Source organism: Choloepus didactylus, chromosome 5, assembly GCF_015220235.1.
Source record: "Choloepus didactylus isolate mChoDid1 chromosome 5, mChoDid1.pri, whole genome shotgun sequence".
In the NCBI taxonomy this organism is placed as follows: domain Eukaryota; kingdom Metazoa; phylum Chordata; class Mammalia; order Pilosa; family Megalonychidae; genus Choloepus; species Choloepus didactylus.
In genome coordinates this window covers 18,713,283-18,729,356 of record NC_051311.1, presented here as the reverse complement: position 1 = coordinate 18,729,356, position 16,074 = coordinate 18,713,283, and the positions used below count along the sequence as shown (strand labels likewise).

General features: G+C 39.4%; 1 protein-coding gene across 17 annotated transcripts in view; it reads right to left on the bottom strand.

Annotated features, from left to right (window-relative positions):
- Positions 1-16,074, bottom strand: part of CREM (cAMP responsive element modulator) — a 90,740-nt gene that overhangs the window by 58,166 nt on the left and 16,500 nt on the right. The gene's annotated exons all lie outside the window — the stretch shown is intronic.

The following is a 16,074-nucleotide window of genomic DNA, read 5'->3' as shown; positions in this document are numbered from 1 at the left end:
ATGGGTTCTGGGTTGTAGTTTGATAGTTTCAGGTATCCACCACCAGCTACCCCAATTCTTTAGAACCTAAAAAGGGTTGTCTAAAGTGTGCGTAAGAGTGCCCACCAGAGTGACCTCTCGGCTCGTTTTGGAATCTCTCTGCCACTGAAGCTTATTTCATTTCCTTTCACATCCCCCTTTTGGTCAAGAAGATGTTCTCCGTCCCACGATGCCAGGTCTACATTCCTCCCCGGGAGTCATATTCCACGTTGCCAGGGAGATTCACTCCCCTGGGTGTCTGATCCCACATAGGGGGGAGGGCAGTGATTTCACCTTTCAAGTTGGCTTAGCCAGAGAGAGAGGGCCACATCTGAGCAACAAAGAGGCATTCAGGAGGAGACTCTTAGGCACAAATATAGGGAGGCCTAGCCTCTCCTTTGCAGCAACCATCTTCCCAAGGGTAAAACTTATGGTAGAGGGCTCAACCCATCAAACCACCAGTCCCCTATGTCTGTGGTCATGTTAGCAACCATGGAGGTGGGGTAGGCCAATACCCCTGCATTCTCCACAGGCTCCTCAAGGGGGCACTACATCATTTTTTTTCCTTGTTTTTCTTTCTTTTTTTTTTTTTTTAACTTTCCCTTCTTTTTTAAATCAACTCTATGAAAAAAAAAGTTAAAAAGAAAACAAACATACAATAAAAGAACATTTCAAAGAGACCATAACAAGGGAGTAAGAAAAAGACAACTAACCTAAGATAACTGCTTAACTTCCAACATGTTCCTACTTTACCCCAAGAAAGTTACATAATATAGCAACCTTTCTGTGAACTTGTTCCTACTATATCCATCAGAAATTAACAGACCATAGTCATTCCTGGGCATCCCCAGAACGTTAAATAGCTTATCTGTTCTTCTTGGAATATTGTTCCCCCTTCCTTAATTGCTCTCTACTGCTAGTTCCCCTACATTCTACATTATAAACCATTTGTTTTACATTTTTCAAAGTTCACATTAGTGGTAGCATATAATACTTCTCTTTTTGTGCCTGGCTTATTTCACTCAGCATTATGTCTTCAAGGTTCATCCATGTTGTCATATGTTTCACGAGATCGTTCCTTCTTACTGCCGCGTAGTATTCCATCGTGTGTATATACCACATTTTATTTATTCACTCATCTGTTGAAGGACATTTGGGTTGTTTCCATCTCTTGGCAATTGTGAATAATGCTGCTATGAACACTGGCGTGCAGATATCTGTTCGTGTCACTGCTTTCCGATCTTCCGGGTATATACCGAGAAGTGCAATCGCTGGATCGAATGGTAACTCTATATCTAGTTTTCTAAGGAACTGCCAGACTGACTTCCAGAGTGGCTGAACCATTATACAGTCCCACCAACAATGAATAAGAGTTCCAATTTCTCCACATCCCCTCCAGCATTTGTAGTTTCCTGTTTGTTTAATGGCAGCCATTCTAACCGGTGTTAGATGGTATCTCATTGTGGTCTTAATTTGCATCTCTCTAATAGCTAGTGAAGCTGAACATTTTTTTCATGTGTTTCTTGGCCATTTGTATTTCCTCTTCAGAGAACTGTCTTTTCATATCTTTTGCCCATTTTATAATTGGGCTGTCTGTACTATTGTCATTGAGTTGTAGGATTTCTTTGTATATGCAAGATATCAGTCTTTTGTCAGATACATGGTTTCCAAAAATTTTTTCCCATTGAGTTGGCTGCCTCTTTACCTTTTTTGAGAAATTCCTTTGAGGTGCAGAAACTTCTAAGCTTGAGGAGTTCCCATTTATCTATTTTCTCTTTTGTTGCTTGTGCTTTGGGTGTAAAGTCTAGGAAGTGGCCGCCTAATACAAGGTCTTGAAGATGTTTTCCTACATTATCTTCTAGGAGTTTTATGGTACTTTCTTTTATATTGAGATCTTTGGTCCATTTTGAGTTAATTTTTGTGGAGGGGGTGAGGTAGGGGTCCTCTTTCATTCTTTTGGATATGGATATCCAACTCTCCCAGCCCCATTTGTTGAAAAGACCATTATGACTCAGTTCAGTGACTTTGGGGGCCTTATCAAAGATCAGTCGGCCATAGATCTGAGGGTCTATCTCTGAATTCTCAATTCGATTCCATTGATCTATATGTCTATCTTTGTGCCAGTACCATGCTGTTTTGGCAACTGTGGCTTTATAATAAGCTTCAAAGTCAGGCAGTGTAAGTCCTCCCACTTCGTTTTTCTTTTTTAGAGTGTCTTTAGCAATTCGAGGCATCTTCCCTTTCCAAATAAATTTGATAACTAGCTTTTCCAAGTCTGCAAAGTAGGTTGTTGGAATTTTGATTGGGATTGCATTGAATCTGTAGATGAGTTTGGGTAGAATTGACATCTTAATGACATTTAGTCTTCCTATCCATGAACATGGAATATTTTTCCATCTTTTAAGGTCCCCTTCTATTTCTTTTAGTAGAGTTATGTAGTTTTCTTTGTATAGGTCTTTTACATCTTTGGTTAAGTTTATTCCTAGGTACCTGATTTTTTTAGTTGCTATTGAAAATGGTATCTTTTTCTTGAGTGTCTCTTCAGTTTGTTCATTTCTAGCATATAGAAACATTACTGACTTATGTGCATTAATCTTGTATCCCGCTACTTTGCTAAATTTGTTTATTAGCTCTAGTAGCTGTATCGTCGATTTCTCAGGGTTTTCTAGATATAAGATCATATCGTCTGCAAACAATGACAGTTTGACTTCTTCTTTTCCAATTTGGATGCCTTTTATTTCTTTGTCTTGCCGGATTGCCCTGGCTAGCACTTCCAGCACAATGTTGAATAACAGTGGTGATAGCGGGCATCCTTGTCTTGTTCCTGATCTTAGAGGGAAGGCTTTCAGTCTCTCACCATTGAGTACTATGCTGGCTGTGGGTTTTTCATATATGCTCTTTATCATGTTGAGGAAGTTTCCTTCAATTCCTACCTTTTGAAGTGTTTTTATCAAAAAGGGATGTTCGATTTTGTCAAATGCTTTTTCAGCATCTACTGAGATGATCAATTGATTTTTCCCTTTCGAGTTTTTAATGTGTTGTAATACATTGATTGTTTTTCTTATGTTGAACCATCCCTGCATGCCTGGAATGAACCCCACTTGGTCATGGTGTATGATTTTTTTAATGTGTCTTTGGATTCGATTTGCAAGTATTTTGTTGAGGATTTTTGCATCTATATTCATTAGGGAGATTGGCCGGTAGTTTTCCTTTTTTGTAGCACAATGATTCTTTCTAAAATATGTATTTCTGCTTAAAACACCTGTGCTTAAATTTTTCTTTGGTTCCCTATTGACTGTAGGAAGAAATCCAAATTTCTTATAATAATAATCATAACTATAGTTATTGAGTGCTTACCATATAGTAAATGCCTTAACTCTATAAGGCTAAAAACATTCGTTTTCTTCTAGAGATAAGGAAAAGGAGCCACAGGGAGGTTAAAAGTTTGATCTTACCCCAAAGGTATTAGGTGGCAAAACCAAGTTTTGAACTCGTCTTTTCTCAAAATCCATATTCTCAATTACCAAACAAAACTGTAGTATGCATTCTTCAACAAAATGATCCCATTTTACCTTTATAGCCTAATCTCTTGTCCCTCAATCCTTTTCCACATCCGGCATTCCAGCCTTGTTATAAGCCATTTGTCTTCAAATTTACACCTTACTCCCTTCAGCTCTAATATTTTACACCTGCTCTTCCCTCTTCTGTGAATGCCATTCACCCATTCCCTGTCCAACAATAAATTCCTACTAGTTTTTCAAGGCCTGACTCAAAGGACACCGTCTTTCTAAAGCCCATTCTTATAGCCTTGGGCAGAATTAGTTATTCTCTTCTGAGGTTTCGAAGTATTTTACACAATATCTGCACTTGAGCACTTGTACAGTATATAATACATCTGTTCACAAAGTAGTAACTGTACCGTGAGCAACTCAAGGATGGGGGTCACATCTTATATTTCTATGTAGCCCCACAATCTAGTATAAAACCTGCCATTAAGTTGAATAAACCAATTAATCAACTATTCTGTAAGACTGGTACCAGATGTTACTATAAGATAAAAATAAGGTGCAGAGGGGGTTAAGTGACTTTCCAGAGGGCACACAATAAGTAGCATAGCTGGGGCTGATAGAGATTTTCTGACTGTGACTCCAGTGATCCTTCCACAGCCAGTACCCCAAGTATTCCAGTTTAGACAACATTTTACAGAAATGATGTGCTTTTGGATATGCTACAACTATTGTCAAAACCTTCATCCAGATATGTTTTGTCTATCATACTGGGTTATAAGAACTATCATTTTTATCCCATTTGTATTCTTCTAGATAGCCAAGTATAGTTCTCAGTGTATGTTATTCAGTAAATGTCTGATTCAAAAAAGCCAGTCGATTTGAAAGTAAAACTCACCTACAGAATAGTAAATTCAACGATATAAATTTTAAATGTTTACCCTGGAGAACCTAAGACGGTGGCTGGGAGAGAGAGGGCAAAAAAATACCTCCGTGAAAAACACTAGATAAAGGTCAGAAAATGACCCAGAACACCACTTCCAGCGATGCACCAGCTGTACAAGGTCTGCTAAATCCACAGGGACTGTGCACTTGGTGAAAGCGGGAGTCTGTGTTCTGAAACGAGTAAGTGAGCCTGCTGAATGTCCAGCAGCAACGCTGTGGTATGGGGAAACCATGGGTTGGCATTTGGAGGCAGACTAGTTCTTTTCAAAAAAACACCCAAAAGCAGCTGCAGATACGGCAGCAAGAACCACACAGTGAAGCATGGCAGGAACGGGCGGCGTGAACGCCTCAATATCTGGCGTGGAAGACACCCTTTTGTACACCCACTGCTAATTGTCTCAGAGCAAAGAAGGCAGAGGTGACCCAAAGGGGGAAAATAACCAGGCCCCTTGCAGCCATCTTCCTGGTGGGCTGGGAACACTCCTGCCTGATGCCAGAGCCACAGCGCAGAGCTGCACCAAAAAACCCAGTGTGACAGGAAGTGTTTCCAGCAACACACAAATGCCACAATATCGGGCGTGGACAGTAGCCTTTCGCGCACCCGCAGCTAACTGTCCCAGAGCTGGGAAGGCAGAGCTGTGTGGAAAGGGGGAAATTAACACACCCCATACAGCCATCGTTACAGCAGGCTGGGAATGCCCCTACATGGCCCAGCAGCCCCAGAACTTCCCTTGAAGGATGGCGTGCACTTGTGACGTAGCACAGCCTTCCCACAGCAGAGGCCCTAGACGGGCATGGCTTGGAAGAGGGACCCACTCAGAAATCACAGGGACCATACACCAACACCAAGGAGTTGTGGGTCAGCGGCAGAGACAACCTGTGGTGAGACTGAAATGAAGGTTCAGACTCTTGCAAGAGCCTTAAATCTCCAGGAACACCTGGGAGGTTTGATTATTAAAGCCGCCCTCCCTCCCTAACTGCTCAGACACACGCCCCACATTCAGGGCGAACAGCAGCAACAACACACCCAAACTTGGTGCAGCAATTGGACCCCATAAGAATCAGACCCCCACACACCACAAAGACAAATTCAGGGAGAACTGACTTGAGGGGAACAGGTGACTCACAGATGCCATCTGCTGGTTAGTTAGAGAAAGTGCACTCCACCAAACTGTGGATCTGATAAATTAGAGATTAGGCTTTGAATAATCCTACATATCCTAAAAGAACCCTACCAAGTAAAGCAAATGCCAAGAGACCAAAAACAACAGAAAATTTTAAAGCATATGAAAAAAACAGACGATATGGATAATCCGCACCCAAACACCCAAATCAAAAGATCAGATGAGACACAGTACTTGGAGCAATTAATCAAAGAACTAAAGACAAACAATGAGAGCATAGCACAGGATATAAAGGACATGAAGAAGAGCATGGCACAGGATATAAAGGACATGAAGAAGACCTTAGAAGAGCACAAAGAAGAAACCGCAAGAGTAAATAAAAAAATAGATGATCTTATGGAAATAAAAGAAACTGCTGACCAAATTAAAAAGATCCTGGATACTCACAGTACAAGACTAGAGGAAGCTGAACAATGAATCAGCAACCTCGAGGGCCACAGAACAGAAAATGAAAGAACAAAAGAAAAAATGGGAAAAAAATTAAAAAAAATCTAAATGGATCGCAGGGATATGATAGATAAAATAAAACAACCAAATACAAGACTCACTGGTGTCCCAGAAGGGGAAGAAAATGGTAAAAGTCTAGAAAGAGTATTTAAAGGAATTGTTGGGTAAAACATCCCCAACCTTCTACACAATATAAATAAACAAAGCATAAATGCCCAGTGAACTCCAAATAGAATAAATCCAAATAAACCCACTCCGAGACATATTCTGATTAGACTGTCAAATACTGAAGAAAAGGAGCAAGTTCTGAAAGCAGCAAGAGAAAAGCAATTCACCACATACAAAGGAAACAACACAAGACTAAGTAGTCACTACTCAGTGGCCACCACGGAGGTGAGAAGGCAGTGGCATGACATATTTAAAATTCTGAGAGAGAAAAATTTCCAACCAAGAATACTTTATCCAGCAAAACTCTCCTTCAAATTTGTGGGAGAGCTTAAATTTTTCGCTGAGAGATTTTGCTAATAAAAGACCTGCCCTATTTCAAATACTAAAGGCAGCCCTACTGACAGAGAAACAAAGAAAGGAGAGATACGGAGAAAGGTTCAGTACTAAAGAGATTCAATATTGGTTCATTAAAGGACAATAAGAGAGGGAAAAAATATATCTGACAAACATAAACCAAAGGATAGGATGGCTGATTCAAGAAATGCCTCCACAGTAATAATGTTGAATGTAAATGGATTAAACTGCCCAGTTAAAAGATATAAATTCGCAGAATGGATCAAAAAATAAGAACCATCAATATGTTGCATACAAGACACTCATCTTAGACACAGGGACACAAAGAAATTGAAAGTGAAAAGAAGGAAAAAAATATTTCATGCAAGCTACAGCCAAAAGAAAGCAGAAGTAGCAATATTAATCTCAGATACAAGAGACTTCAAATGCAATGATGTTATAAGAGACAAAGAAGGCCACTACATACTAATAAAAGGGGCAATTCAACAAGAAGAAATAACAATGTTAACAATTGTAACAATCATAAATGTTTATGCACTCAATCATGGTACCACAAAACACATGAGACAAACACTGGCAAAACTAAAGGAAGCAATGGACATTTTCACAATAATTGTGGGAGACTTCAACACATCACTCTCTCCTATAGATAGATCAACCAGACAGAAGATCAGTAAGGAAACTGAAACCCTAAACAATCGGATAAATGAATTTAACAGATATACATAGAACATTACATCCCAAATCACCAGGATACACATTCTTCTCTAGTGACCACAGAACTTTCTCCAGAATAGACCATACGCTGGAAAATAAAACAAGCCTCAATAAATTTAGATAAACTGAAATTATTCAAAGCACATTCTCTGACCACAATGGAATACAATTAGAAGTCAATAACCATCGGAGACTTAGAAAATTCACAAACACCTGGAGGTTAAAAACACACTCCTAAAATAAATGGTTTATAATGTAGAATGTAGGGGAACTAGCGATAGAGAGCAATTAGTGAAGGGGAAACGATAACCCAATAAGAACAGATAAGCTATAGTGGGTAAGTTTAACGTTCTGGGAATGCCCAGGAATGACTAAGGTTTGTTAACTTCTGGGGGGTGTGGTGGGAACAAGTTCACAGAAATGTTGCTATATTGGGTTATTTTCTTGGGGTAGAGTAGGAACATGTTGGACTCCCTTGATATGCTTTGTTTGAAATGTTTTTTTATTGTATGTTTAAAAAAAATTTTTTTTTGATATAGTTGATTTAAAAAAAAAAGTTAATTAAAAAAAAAATGAAAAAAATTTGCAAAGCCCCCTTGAGGAGCTGGTAGAGGATGCAAGGGTGTTGGGCCCCCCTACCTCAATGGTTGTCGATGTGCTCACAGACACAGGGGGCTGGTGGTTTGATGGGCTGAGCCCTCTACCATAGGACTTGCCCTTGGGAAGACTGTTGCTACAAAGGAGAGGCTAGGCCTCCCTATAATTGTGCCTAAGAGCCTCCTCCCAAATGCCTCTTCATTGCTCAGATGTGGCCCTCTCTCTCTAGCTAAGCCAACTTGGCAGGTGAAATCACTGCCCTCCCCCTTACGTGGGATCTGACACCCAGGGGAGTGAATCCCCCTGGCAACGTGGAGTATGACTCCCAGGGAGGAATCTGGACCCGGCATCGTGGAATGGAGAACATCTTCTTGACCAAAAGGGGGATGTGAAAGGAAATGAAATAAGCTTCAGTGGCAGAGAGATTCTAAAAGGAGCCGAGAGGTCACTCTGGTGGGCACTCTTACACACAACATAGACAACCCTTTTTAGGTTCTAATGAATTGGAATAGCTAGCAGTAAATACCTGAAACTATCAAACTACAACCCAGAACCCTTGAATCTTGAAGACGATTGTATAAAAATGTAGCTTATGAGGGGTGACAATGAGATTGTGAAAGCCATATGGACCATATTCCCTTTTGTCCAGTGTATGGATGGATGAGTAGAAAAATGAGGGCAATAAAAAAAAATAAGTAAATAAATAAATAAACCTAGATAACCACACCACCTGGTTTGCTGGGGACATACCAACCTTAACACTTCTTGCCCCAATTCCGGGGTGAACTGAAAGGTCACTCTAGTGGGCACTCTTACACACAGTATAGACAGCCCTTTTTAGGTTCTGATGAGTTGGAATGGCTAGCAGTAAATGCCTGAGGCTGTCAAACTACAGCCCAGAACCCAAGAATCTTGAAGACGACTGTATGGAGGTGTAGCTTATGAGAGGTGACAGTGTGATTGGGGGGGCCATGTGGACTACACTTCCCTTTGTCTTGTTTATAGATGAATGAATAGAAGAATGGGGGAGGAAAAAAAGGAGGAAAAAAGGGAGGAAAAAAAAGGAGAAGGGGGCACCCAGTGTTCTTTTTTGCTTTGAGTGTTCTCTTTCACTTTAATTTTTATTTTTGCTGTTTTTGAGTATGTGGTAATGAAAATGTCGAGGGTTGATTTTGGTGATGGATGTACAGCTGTATGGTGGTGCTGTGGGCAATTGAATGTATGCTTTGTTTTGTGTCACTGGCATGATATGTGAATATATCTCAATAAATATGAATAAAGAAATTAAAGAAAATGATTACCCTATTCTTTTCAAACAAGTTTATTCTATATCTTTATGTATTTGCAAATGTATCAAGTGGCTCTCCAGCATAACCTCCTAGACCCACCAAAAACCAACTCAAAGGTAAGACTCTGGGAATAAGATTTCAACTAAGATTTGAGTGCTTAATACAGGTCAAGCACTGCACTGGGCATTTCCAATCACTATCTCAGCAGGAGATGGAAAACCAAGAAATCATCTATAAATGATGGGCATACAACAACACTTGTAAATTGGATCATTTTCAGATCTGGACTGTGATGCCTAGCTGGCATTCAACTCTTGACCTGGGTATATTAAAGAATGGGCCTGACGGATGATGCCTAAGGTGGGGAGGAACAAACAACTTAAAATCATGCTTTCTCTTGGATTATGAAAAAAAAAAACCCGAATTAGAAAAATTATATTCTTAGTATAAAAAGTATGGAATTCGGAGAACCTAAGATGGCGGCTAGGTGAGACAGGGCAAAAAAACACCTCCATGAAAAATACTAGATAAAAACCAGAAAGTGACCCAGAACACCAGTTCCAGCATAGCACAAGCCAAACAAGGTCTGCTAAATCCACAGGGAAAGTGCATTTGGTGAAACCAGGAGCCTGCATTCTGAAATGAGCGAGTAAGCCAGCTGAAAGTCCGGCGGCCGCGCCGCGGTGTTGGGAAAATGGTGGGCTGGCATTTGGAGACGGACTAGTTCTTTAAAAAAAAAGCATGGGAGCGGCTACAGATACGACGGGGAGAGCCGCACATTGAAGCACGGCGGGAGTGGGCTGGGCTAACGCCTCGGTGTCTGGAGTGGAGGATACCCCTTCCCACACCCGCTGCTGATTGTCTCAAGACCAGGGGAGCAGAGGGGAGCCAAAAGGAGAAAAAAACTGCATTCCTTGCAGCCATCCCCCCAGCGGCCAAGGGACGCTCCTGCCCGGGTCCGGACCCACAGCCCAGAGCCGCGCCAAGAAACCCAGTGCGACGGGGAGTCTTTTCCACAGCACTGCACACACGCCACAATATCAGCCGTGTACAGTGGACTTTAGTGCACCCACAGCTGACTGTCCCGGAGGTGGGAGAGTGGAGCTGTGCAAAAAGGGGGAAGTTAACCCATCCCATTCAACCATCTTTGAAGTGGGCTGGGAACGCCCCTGCACGGCCCGCCGACCCAGGTCTTCCCTGGAGGCCGGCGTGCACTTGTGACGTGGCACAGCCCTCCCTCAGCAGAAGTCCTGAAAGAGCACAGCTGGGAAGGGGGACCCGCTCGGAAACCCCAGGGACCCTACGCCAATACCAAGGACTTGTGGGTCAGAGCAGAGACAATCTGTGGAAAGACTGAAATGAAGGCTTAGGCTCCTGTAACAGCCTTAAATCTCTGGGAACACCTGGGAGGTTTGATTATTAAAGCTGCCCTGTCTCCCTAACCACCCAGTCACATGCCCCACATTCAGGGCGGACAGCACCGGCAGCACACCCAAACTTGGTGCACCAATTGGACCCCACAAGAATCAGACCCCCACACACCACAAAGACAGAGATGGGGAGAACTGACTTGAGGGGAATAGGTGACTCACGGACGGCATCTGCTGGTTGGTTAGAGAGGGTGTATGCCACCAAGCTGCAGTTCTGATAAATAAGAGATCAAGTGAAGCAAATGCCAAGAGGCCAAAAACAGAAAACCTTAAAGCATAGATAAAGCCAGACAATATGGAGAACCCAAACCCAAACACCCAAATCAAAAGATCAGAAGACACACAGTATTTGGCACAATTAATCGAAGAACTACAGACAGGCAACAAGAGCATGGCACAGGATATAAAGGACATGAAGGAGAGCATGCCACAGGATATAAAGGACATAAACAAGCCCCTAGAAGAGCACAAAGAAGAAATTGCAAGAGTAAATAAAAAAATAGAAGATCTTATGAAAATAAAAGAAACTGTTGGCCAAATTAAAAAGACTCTGGATACTCATAATACACGATTAGAGGAAGGTGAACAACAACTCAGCCTCCTTGAGGACCACAGAACAGAAAATGAAAGAAGAAAAGAAAGAATGGGGAAAAAAATAAAAAAAAATTGACATGGATCTCAAGGATATGATAGATAAAACGTCCAAATTTAAGACTCATTGATGTCCCAGAAGGGGAAGAGAAGGGTAAAGGTCTAGAAAGAGTATTCAAAGAAATTGTTGGGGAAAACTTCCCCAACCTTCTACACAATATAAATACACAAAGCGTAAATGCCCAGCGAACTCCAAATAGAACAAATCCAAATAAACCCACTCCAAGACATATTCTGATCAGACTGTCAAATACTGAAGAAAAGGAGCAAGTTCTGAAAGCAGCAAGAGAAAAGCAATTCACCACATACAAAGGAAACAACATAAGACTAAGTAGTGACTACTCAGTGGCCACCATGGAGGCGAGAAGGCAGTGGCATGACATATTTAAAATTCTGAGAGAGAAAAATTTCCAACCAAGAATACTTTATCCAGCAAAACTCTCCTTCAAATTTGAGGGAGAGCTTAAATTTTTCACAAACAAATGCTGAGAGACTTTGCTAATAAAAGACCCACCCTACTTCAGTTACTAAAGGGAGCCCTACCAACAGAGAAACAAAGAAAGGATAGAGAGATGCAGAGAATTTTAACAGACATATATAGAACATTACATCCCAGGTCACTGGGACACACATTCTTCTCTAGTGATCACGGATCTTTCTCCAGAATGGACCATACGCTGGGACATAAAAACAAGCCTCAATAAATTAAAAAAAAAAAAAAACAAAAAAAAACACAACGAATTTGTTCAAAGCACATTCTCTGACCACAATGGAATACAAATAGAAGTCAGTATCTATCAGAGACTTGGAAAAATCACAAACACCTGGAGGGTAAAAATGAGGGGGAGATGAAAACATTCCCAGATAATCAAAAGCTGAGGGACTTCACCACCAGTAGATCAGTCCTATAAGAAAAGCTAAAGGGAGTTGAGCAGGCTGAAGGGAAGGGATACTAAACAACTGACTGAAACTACATGAAGAAATAAAGATAACCAGTAAAGATCACATGGTAAATATAAATACCAATACTACTGTATTTTTGATTTGTAACTCCACTGTTTACTTCCTACAGGATCTAAAATACATAAACTGTAATGATAAATCAGTGGTTTTGGACTCAATGTAAAATATGTAATTTTTGACAAGAACTACATAATGGTGGGGGAATGAGGGAGCATAGGAACATAGTTTATGTGCTCTATTGAAGTTAAGTTGGTATCAAAGAAAAACACGATTGTTTTAGATTTAAGATGTTAAATTTAAGCCCCACGGTAAACACAGAGAGTATCAGAGAATATGACCACAGAGATGAAAAGTAGAATAGGGGTTCCGAGAAGTTGTGGGTACATTTAAAAAAAATAAAAAGAGCTAAAATTGAAAACCTAACTGCACACCTGGAGGAACTAGAAAAAGAATAGCAAACTAATTTGAAAGCAAGCAGAAGGAAAGAAATAACAGAGATTAGAGCAGAAATAAAATTGAGAATTAAAAAAAAATCAACAAAACCAGAAGTTGGTTCTGCAAGAAAATCAGTAAAATTGACAAACCCTTAGCTAAGATTGACAAAAGGAAAAAGAGAGAGAAAAATTGCAAATAAAAAGAATTAGAAATGAGACAGGGGACATTACTACTGACTATACAGAAATAAAAACTTCATGATACTATGAGTGACTGTATGCCAACAAACTAAACAACTTAGATGAAATGGATAACTTCCTAGAAACACATGAACAATGTACACTGACTCTAGAAGAAACAAAAGTACTCAACAAACCAAATCACAAGAGATTGAAATGGACACCAAAAACCCCCCAACAAAATAACAGCCCAGGACCAGATGGCTTCACAGGTAAGTTCTACCAAGCATACCAAGAAGAATTAACACCTTCCCAAACTCTTCCAAAAAATGAAGAGGAGGGAACGCTACCTAATTTATTCTAGGACGCTAACATCATCCTAAGACCAAAGTCAGACAAAGACAGTATAAAGAAAAGAAAATCACACACCAATTACTTTAGTGAATATAGAGCAAAAATCCTCAACAAAATACTTGGAAATTGAATCCAACAGCACATTAAAATAGTTATACACCATGATTAAGTGGATTTTATCCCAGGTATGCAAGGGTAGTTCAACATAAGAAAATCAATTAATGTAATATACCACGTTAACAAACCAAACTGGAGAAAATCACACGATCATCTCAATTGACACAGAAAAGGCACTTGACAAAATCCTGCATCCTTTCTTAATAAAAACACTTTGAAAGGCAGGAATATAAGGAAACTTCCCCAACACAATAAAGAGCCTTTAAGAAAAACCCACAGCTAACATCATACTCAGTGAAACACTGAAAGCATTTCCTCTAAGATCTAGAAGAAGACAAGGATGTCCACTGTCACCACTGTTATTCAACATTGTGCTGGAAGTTCTAATCAGAGCAGTTAGAAAAGAAAAAGAAAAGGCATCCAGATGGGAAAGGAAGAAGTAAAACTTTCACTATTTAAAGATGACAAGGTCCTATATAAAGTCCAGAAAAATCTACAACAAAGCTACTAGAGCTAATAAACAATTTCAGCAAACTGGAAGGATACAAGAACAACACACAAAAATCAGCAGTTTCCATACTCTAGTAAGGAGCAATCTGAGGAGGAAATCAAGAAAAAAATTCTATTTACAATAGCAACTAACCAAATCAAATATCCTAGGAATAAATTTGACCAAGGATATAAACAACTTGTACTCAGAACTAACTACAAAACACTGCTAAAAGAAATCAAGGAAGACCTCAATAAATGAAAGGACATTCCATGTTCACAGACTGGAGTTAAGATTTCAATTCTACCCAAAACAATTTACAGATTCAATGCAATACCTATTGAAATTCCAACAGCCTACTTTGCAGAAATGGAAAAGCTAATGATCAAATTTATTTGGAACAGCAGAGGGCCCAAACAGATAAAAACATCTTGAAAAAAGAACAAAGCTGGAGGACTCACACTACCTGACTTTAAAGCATATTACAAAGCTACAGTGGTCAAAACAGTATGTTACTGGCATAAGGATAGATATACTGACCAATGAAATAGAATTAAGGGTTCAGAAATAGACCCTTCATATCTATGACCAACTGATTTTTGACAAACTGCCAAGTCCACTCAACTGGGAAAGAATAGTTTCTTCAACAAACGGTGCCAGGAGAATTGGATATCCATATGCAAAAGAATGAAAACAGATCCCTGTCTCACACTATATATGAAAAAAAAATGGATCAAAGACCTAAATATAAGAACTAGGACTATAAAACTCCTAGAAGAAAATGTAAGGAAGCATCTTCGGGATCTTGTGTTAGACAATGGTTTCTTAGACTTTACACCCAAAGCACAAGCAACAAAAGAAAAAATAGATAAATGAGACTTCCTCAAAATTAAAAACTTTTGTGAATCAAAGGACTTTCTCACAAAAGTGAAAAGACTATCTACTCAATGGGAGAAAACATTTGGAAACCACAGATCCAGAAAGGGTTTAATATCCAGAACATATGAAGAAATCCTGCAACTTAACAATAAAAAGACAAACACAAATTTTGCCCAATTAAAAATGGGCAAAAGACTTGAACAGACATTTTTCCAAAGAGGAAACAGAAATGGCTAAAAAGCACATGAAAAGATGCTCAACCTCACTAACTATTAGAGAAATGCAAATCAAAACCACAATGAGATATCATTTTAAACTCACTAGATTGGCTACTAATAAAAAAACAGAAAACTACAAGTGTTGGAGAAGATGTGTAGAAACAGGAACACTCATTCATTGCTGGTGGGAATGTAAAATGGTGCAGCCACTATGATGATAGTTCGGAAGTTCCCAGGAAGTAAAGAATTACCATATGACCCAATAATCTCACTACTAGGTATATACGAAGAACAACTGAAAGCAGGGACTCGAAGAGATATTTGTACACCAATGTTCATAGTGGCATTATTCACAATTGCCAAAAAATGGAAGCAACCCAAGTGCACACCAACCAATGAATGGATAAACAAAATGTGGTATATAATTATGATGGAATATTATTCAGCTATAAAAAGGAATGAAGTCCCGACACATGCAACAACATGGATGAACCTCGCTGAGTGAAATAAGCCAGATGCATGCTCAAAGGATTAGAATCTAGAATATAGGTTATCAGGGAATAGATTGGAGTTAGAGAATGGGGAGTTGATACTTAATTTGTACAGAATTTTTATTTAAGTTGATTATAAAGGTTTGGATGATAGTGTTGGAAGCACATTATTATAAGTGTAATTAACAGCACTGAATTATATAAGTTAATGTGATTAAAAAGGGAAACTTACTAGAATAAAAATTAAAAGATAAAACATAGGACTGTATAACACAGTGAACCATATTATAGATGACTGATTATAATTAATAGTACAAGTATAAGAATATTCTTTCATGAATTATAACAAATGTATGACACTAAGACAAAGTGTTAATAATAGGGTGGTATATGGGGAAAAAATACACTGAATGTAAACTATGGACAATAGTTAATAGTATTTTAATAACCTTTTATCACTTTTCACAAAGGTAACTACTGTTCAAAAAATCCACCACAATTACAAAAAACTGCTAACATGAATTGTAACAAATGTTCCACACCAATGCAAGGTGTTGGTGGTGGGGTGTGTTATGGGAATCCTATATTTTATGCATGATTTCTCTGTAAACTCACTTCTCTAATAAAAAAATTTTTTTAAGT